Source organism: Chiloscyllium punctatum, chromosome 43 (genome assembly GCF_047496795.1).
Source record: "Chiloscyllium punctatum isolate Juve2018m chromosome 43, sChiPun1.3, whole genome shotgun sequence".
In the NCBI taxonomy this organism is placed as follows: domain Eukaryota; kingdom Metazoa; phylum Chordata; class Chondrichthyes; order Orectolobiformes; family Hemiscylliidae; genus Chiloscyllium; species Chiloscyllium punctatum.
Window position 1 is genome coordinate 23,866,817 of NC_092781.1, and position 8,452 is coordinate 23,875,268.

Here is an 8,452-nt window from a genome sequence, read left to right on the forward strand (position 1 = left end):
CCCTCTCATCTTGACGATCATCAATCTTGACGCTTACTGCACGATTTAGAAGAACCAAAAACGCATACACCAAACACCACCAAATTCATCTTCCAGGTCAATATCATCAAGCTAGTGAACGTATAATTACCACCGATTTCACCTTCAACAACGAAACCAACAGTCAAACCGGGAACACACTCGGGATTGCCAGTATCAGGATTATTAGTAGAGGCAGTAATGCAGAGACTTGAACAAACAGCTCTGCCAAACATCCAACATAAACTTTGGGTCCGCTACGTGGATGACACCTTTGCCATCACTAAAGGAAACACAAACCAAGAAGCCTTCAAAACCATCAATAATACTCTTAATGTCATAGAAAGTCGTTAAAGAGGAAGAAACCAACAAGAAACTGCCTTCCCTTGATGTCGCAATAGATCCAATGGGGACCTTCAGAACAGGGTCTACAGGGAAACAACACATACAGACCAAATACTGAACTGCAGAAGCAATCATCCCAAAATCCTAAAACGAAGGTGCATTAGAGCATTGTTTCAATGAGTCACCACACACTGCAGCCCAAAGGAATTGCGAAGAGCAGAGGAAAGTCACCTATAACATCATGGGCAAGGTAATAGAAAAGGCAAATCAACTTTATTTCAAAGGTAATGCCTTGCGAAAATACGAAGGTATTGCTAAGACTAAACAATCTACGAGTCATACCATGCCTATAACATCTATTCAAACGGAACAGGTACCAATGAACATGGTTCACCGATTTCTCAGCAACAAACCCAAACAAGCAGCCAAAACACGGCCAAAACCACTAGCAACTCTCCAGTACATCAAAGACATCTCTGAAATGACTGCAAGAATACTCAGAACTCTTGGTATCACTGCAACTGATAAACCCAACAATATGCCAATGCAGCAGCTAATGAACCCTATACAGGCAACAAGCAAAACTAAGTGATTTACAAAATACATTGCGAGAGCTGTAACAAACACGACATTGGATAAACAGGCAAGAAACTTGCCACCAGGATGCATGAACATCAACTAGCCACAAAAAGACATGACCCATTCTCACTGGTATCTTTACATACAGATGAGGAAGGACACCACTTCGACTGGGGCAATGCATCCATCCTAGGACAAGGCATGCAGACGTACACACAAGAATTCCTAGAAGTATGGCATTCCAACCGGAACTCTATCAACAAACACATTGAGTTGGATGCCATTTCTCAGCCCCTGACAAAAAGAACCGGAAATGACATCACCACAGGAAATGGCACCATCACAGAAAATGACATCACCATAGGAAATGACATCACCAACCCAAAGCAACCACAACACATACATGGAAAGAGGTCATGTCAACAGTGCTGCATCCAGAGGCTAATTGAAGATGTCACCTAGTATGGTGATGAAATGTCTGGAAATGAACCTTCCCGCTCAGTGAGCAAATCGACATCCAGAACCTCAATCTGGGTTGCAAATCGTCTCGAAACTCGCTGACCCGAATTAGTATGCGTCAGATTTCCATAGGTCATCTGAAATCCCAGAATTAGATTACAAGCTCCATACCGTCATTTACTCAGTGAGCTGCTTTCATCCAGTCTGGTGCCAATCCCACATACAAAGACCATGCGTTTTCCCAGCTCCTGGTGCTGAGGCCCCAGTGCACAAGCTCCAGTCAGATATCACTGGATTTTCCACTGTAACATGCTGCCCATAAACAGACCATCTCTGTTACAGTCATATCATGACTAACTTTCCCAAAAAATGAAAATCTGCGCAGACCTTCCCTGCTTGCAACAGAGTCCAAAAACTCAATGGGTCAATGATAAAAGTTTAACATTTTTACACTACGAGATGATTTCCTGCATGTTAGAAAGCTGCCACCTAACGTTAATGGAACAAATAACATTCCAACTGAAGGCTTTGATGAGGTGAGCTCTGTGCAATCGTCGATTTGTAGGTCACCAAATGCATGGAAAGTGTTTTCTACAAGAACAGCACCGGGTTCGTGTCAAACACAAAGGCAGAATATGTGTTTAGATTCACGTCTGAACCCAAACCTTCCAGCCTAAGTTTGGGCTCAGCCATTCTGGAAAAGACTTCCAGAATCCACTTCAGAAAGATCGCATCCTTGTCCATTTCCAGCTCCAAACTATTTTGTTGTTGAATCCTGTGCCCTCAACTTAAAAGTTCTTGAATCTAATCGTACCATCCTTCAGGTTCGACAACCCATTTTACCTTTATCCCGTCCTGCAGATTCTATAATTCCGTTTACCTCTGGATGACAAGATGACAGTCAGATAGTTCTTTGTAAATATTTCAGAAGCTTACATATGCAAGGAGTATTTGGAGACTCGGCAAGTTTCAAGAGGTCGGGATAATTGACAGGACTTGAGGAAGATCCGATGGTCCAGAGCATTGCAGAGATTGGACCACAGCACAATGTTCATGAGGGTTACAGGATCAAACGGGGGGCGGCACAATGGCACAGTGGTTAGCACTGCTGCCTCACAGCGCCGGGTTCAATTCCTGCTTCGGGACTGACTGTGTGGAGTTTACACATTCTCCCCTTGTGTGCGTGGGATTCCTCGAGTGGTCCGGTTTCCTTCCACATTCCAAAGATGTGCAGGTTAGGTCAATTGGCCATGCTAAGTTGCCCAGAGTGTTCGTTGAAGGGGTAAATGTAGGGGAATGTGTCTGGGTGGGTTGCTCTTTGGAGGGTCAGTGTGGACTTGTTGGGCTGAAGGGCCTGTTCCAACACTGTAAGTAATGTAATCTAATCTAAAAGGTGGAAACAGTCAGGGTGTGGTACAGGAACGGGAGAATGTTACATAGACAGTGTGCATCAGAAGATTTATAAGAGGGGCGGCTGTCTAGTGTCTCGGCAGTTACAGATGTAGGAACGCAGTCGAGAGTGAATAAAGTTAGGAATAAACAGACTTGTAGATGCTGGATGAATTTGCCGTTTTAGCAAGAGTATTTCGGACTGGTTAATATTGCAGGCACAGACAGCTGAAGGGAACAAAATTTATTGCAGCAATCAAGGAGATGTAAACATGAATGGTTTTATTGGCTGCAGCAGGTTCCAAAGATAAGAAGGAGGAGGTCAGAGGTAAGGAATATTTAATGATGGAAGCAAGTCACAGATGTAGAGGTGTTTGTAGAAAGTGGGCAACATTCCCGATCTCGGGAAAGTTCAAGTGGTTTTACAACGATAAATAAAGGAAGGGTTGGCAGGAAAGTCCGGAGGACTGGAGGACATTGTACAGAAAGGGAGGTATGTATGGATAGTAAAAGACTAGAGATAGTGCTGTACTCGAGGACAGGGTGAAAGAGTGCTATATGGACTGGACAAATATATAGTGATATCATGTTTTGCAGAGGCAGGAGCAATGTGTGGAGATGAGAATTTTGGCAGAGCCTGGAAGATGTTACAGAGGCAGGGCGGGCCTCATTTACGGGACAATATCTCAAAGATATGAATGTTTGTAGTTTTTTTTAAGGGCTAGTGACTAAACATCAGAGTTTCAAAGTCATTATGGAAAGAGGTAACGATAGTGCCGAAGTCAAATGTCGAAAGTTGGCCGATGCCACTGAACATTAGATTATCTCTATCACTCGACATTATCACTATCATCAGACAGGATCTGGCAAGTCGATGGATATTCTGAAAGTGAACGTATTTTAAAGTGATACAGTGAGAATTCAGGGCAAATGTGTCCGTCAGGGGAGAATGACAAAGGCAGCAATTCCAGGGAGCACTGATCAAACCATGTCCTGAGTTTGATAATGAAAATACAGTGTAGTAAAAACATGCAAAGACCTTTGGAAATATAGAGAGTTCAACGGGGTCCTTCAAAACGTATGGTAAACAATGATCACAAAACATTTTTGTAAGATAATATAAAGAGAAGTCCAAAATATATTTTATAAGTATAGTTAGAGGAAAAGGATTCCCAGAGAGAGAGAGGGGCTTGTTATAAACCACAGGAGCAATTTTGAAGAAAGGATGTAGGTGAGGTCTCAAATGAGAACTTCGCATCTGTATTCACACAGGAAAATACATTGCAGCCGGGACGTCAGTTGGGATTGTTGTTATGGACCAGGCCCGACCCTTCAAAACATTTCAAGCAGGTAGCCCACACCCTAAGTTTGCTATTTTCTTTACGTTAAGCGTATAGCAAATTTCCCCGCTGAGAATGAGCTGGTCAGCCGACTTAGTATTTTTTTTTAAAAAAACAGCTTTTATTTACAAGATTACTGAATGAAACTCAAAAAACAGAAAATAGAATAACAGAATTACTTATCCTTTTCGAACACGATAAAGTATATCAACTTAATGCTGTTGTTCCCCAGTGTTTGCAATAATCCCAATAAACACTCCTTGGCACAAAAGGTAAAAATTGAAACAAAGTTTTACAGGCCCGAAATCTGAAAAATAAAAAGAGTGGCAGCTGCTCACACACACCGCAACTGAACTCATCCAAACAAAGGCTAGCTTCACAGATAGCTGGCCAATCACGTTTGATTATACCAGTTAGTTTAAGATTTGCAAGCCTCCTGCAGGAGGCATTATCTGCTTGGTATCAACAAAAAGCATTCCAATAAACTATCTAAACCCAGTCCAGTTGGAACCTAACAAATTGCCCCCCTCAGAAAACACACAGACACAGCAACCTTGAGAAAGGGCCAGCTTCATCACACCTCACCCGTTGAAAAGGAACGGACAATATCTAAAGATAGCTTCATGCAAACATATGCAACTGCACTCGGATTCAGTCTGTGGCACTCCCACCGTGAACGCCTCGGTATCTTGTTCGAGTCTCGATAATGCATCAGCATCATATTTTGATGTGATGTCTCATGTACAATTTTCAAGTCGAATGGTTGTCACAGCAAGCTCCACCTAAACTATCTTGCCTTTTATTCCTTAGCTGTCTCCACAAACTTCAAAGAGTTATGATCTGGGCAAATGAATTTCTCAGTTGCGTTACTGTTAACATGAACACTGAAAGTTGTAATAATAATATTATAATAATTTCCTTCTACACTGTCGAATATTTGTGCGGATCAATGTTCAGTTTCCTGGAGAAATATCCGATAGTCTTTCTGTCTTCTCATTGTCTTTTTGAAGGAGCACAGCACCGACACAATCATCATCCGCAACCATAGCCACTTTGAAAGGCTTTGTGTAATTAGGTGTGACTAACAGCCGGGAAGTGGTGAACACAGCTTTCAGGCTCTCAAACGTCCCCTGACAGTCCGCTGTCAACTGAAGTGTCTTGCCTTTCTTTAGAAATTCAGTGACAGAAATAGTCACACAGCTAAAATTTGGCACAAGCGCCATAAAATCCACTCAATCCCAAGCACCATAGTACTGTTCTTTTTGTTGATGGTATGGGAAACTTCCCAATTGCCTTTGGTTTTGTATCACAGGGGGCCATTTGTCGGTATCGACTAACATGGCCCAGGAAGTTGATTTGGGCTTTGGTAAAATCACTTTTAGCCAGGTTTATCTCCAAGCGTGCCTTCCGAAATCAATTGAAATGTTCTGACAAATGTTATAAATGTTGCTACCATGCGTGATTGAAAATCTACATACGCAAAAGAGTGGGGCAATCAAACAATTACCTTGTTGGTTTGTCTCTGAAATGTGGCTGGTGTATTTTTCATAACAAATGGCAAGACCTTAAATTGACCGAGTCAATTTGGCTTTAAGAAAACCGAAATTGCCTTTGCTTGTTCTGACAAAGGTACCTGCCAGTATCCTCTGGGCAAGTTCAAATTAGAAATAGAAGTGGCTTGTCCCAATTTTCTACGCAGTCTTTCAATTGTGGAATATTTCGGGGAAAATATTCTCGCAATCTAATCTACTGATGATTCTCAGTATTGCATGTGTCCACAACTATTGACTCAATGTTAAGTGCTTCAAAGAAAACGATGCCAAGTTATCCAATCCCTTTTTATGGCTGGTAATTTTTCTGCCAGGCATAATCCAGGTGATACTGCATTGCATTCTCTGTGACAATCAGAACTGCACAGATTATTCCATCTCTGGCCGATCTAACATTGCCCTATTTTGATATTATATGTTTCACCCAATAAAACAATCATCTCATACACTGTTTCCATCAACCTCTTTCTCTGTGCTAACACCTTCAGAGACCCATGGACATTAACATCAAGATCACTTTGTTCCTCAATCCTCTCAATATCCACCCATTCATTGCCTATATCCTTCTCTTATTAGTGATCCTAAATTACCCCATATACGCCGGGATTAATTTCATCTGATATTGCTCTTCCCAATGAACCTTCAGGTCAGGATCAGACTTTAGCCTGAGACCATCAACGACATTTCCAATTTCCGTTTCTTGTGAAATCTTACTAGTAATATCTTCTACGTTCACTTTGAAGCCATAATTGTGATAACAATAGAAATGATTCAACACCGACTCTGGTACACCACTCGAACCCACTTTCAATCACAATATCATCGTTGTATCCTAAGTCCTTGGCACCTATTTCCAAGGCAATTTTCGATCGATTTTATCAGGTTTCATTTTATCTCATGGGCTCCTGAGGTTCTCTAAAAAAAATTCCCACTTCAAGCTTTATCATAAACTTTATTGGAGTTCATGCCGGACAAAACAATGTCACTACCGTCACTGATATATTTAGGGACCGAGTTTAAAAAAAACTCAATTGAATTAGTCACACAGAATGCCCCTTAAAAATCAACGCTATTTTGATTAATGCCGACCTTTCCAAGAGATGATTAATACGTTTCCCCAGATTTTTCTAATAATTTCGCTCCCAGAAACAATGATGGAGAGGTCTCTAATTACCGAATCTATCCCTTCTTGGGCAAAGAACCATCTTGTCAACCCTCCAGGCATCTGGTGCTTCACCTACGGCAAGTCAGATGTTAAATATCTGTGCAAGACCCCTGGAAAACGTTTCCATTGTCTCCCATTGCAACTCGTCAGACATGCCTAAGGAATTGTTTTATTCGTCCAATATGTCGGGAATCAACTAGAGAGCCCATCATCCCAAATTGTATATTTTGTGATGAGAGGTAATTAATTCGGCACATTGTTTTGCCAGATCCTGTAGGGAAGAGTCACCACAGCATAACAGAATTGTTCATTAAGTTGGACCGTTAAATCTGAGGCGAGGGTCCTAAACTTAAAGAAATTTGACTTTGAAGGCATCAGGCATGCATTGGCTGGACAACGATACTTAAAGGTTGACAGTGGGTATGTAATGAATTTAATGCATTTAAATCAATGCATTTAAATAACACATGGATGAACATCAAGAATTTTAATCGCAATTTGGTGTAAGAATAAAATAAGGAAGGTTGCCCAACCACAGCAAGCAAGGGAAGTCAGGAATAGTGTTAAAGCCAAAAACGAGGCACACATTGGCCAGAAAAAAGAAAGTAAACCTGAGGACTGAGAGAAATATAAAATTCAGCAGAGCAGGAAAAAACGGTTTAATTCGGAAGCTGAAAATATGACATGAAAATAAGCTTGCAGAAAGCGAAAAAAAAGCTGTTCAGCAAAAGCTTCTATTGATATGCGAAGAGAATACGACCAGTGAAGACAAATGGAGGTCCCTTGCACTTTTAAGCTGTTGAATTCATAAAGGGCAGCAAAGAGAAGATAGACAAGTTGAACATATACCTTCGATCAGTCTTCACTAAAGAGGATGCAAATAAACTTCCGGAAGTGCTAGGGGACAGAACATCAAGCATGAAGAAGAAATCTTTATTTGTCAGGAAATGGTATTGAGGAAATTTTATGAGATTAATTCCGAAGAGGCCCCCAGGGACTGATGGTCTGCATCCCAGAATACTGAAGGAAGTGGCCCCAGCAAATTAGAGGTATTGGTGAACATTTTCCAGAATAGTGTACACTCTGGCAGAGTTCCAATGGACGAGAAAATAGTTAATGTATTCCCACTTTTAAAAAAGGGGAGAAAGTAATCGGTGAATTAGAGGCTGGTTAGCCTGACACAGCTGGTAGGGAAATGATGGAGCTAATTATTAAGTATGTAAAGTTTGAGTTCTGCGGAAAGACCATTGGATCAAAATGTTAACTTTGATTTCTCTTCCCAGATGCTGGGAGGTGCGAAAAGCATTTCCAGTAACGTCTGTTGCTTTTTTCATGCCTTGTAGTTTCAACGCTGCTTACTGTTTGCATTGAGAGATTGGAAGTACAGAAAAGAGGAAAATTATTCATTTTATTACTTTCTAGATTACTTTCAACATCACACATTACTGACGATAGGAACAACAGAATAGGTCACATGGTCATTCGGCTAAAGACATGATGTACCATGCAGTTCTTCGGAGTTTGTTTCATAGGTAAGTGGGATCGGTATAAGTTGCGCGGGTTGCATGTGCATCAGAATGTATTCAATACTTCTGCTGGAAGGTTTG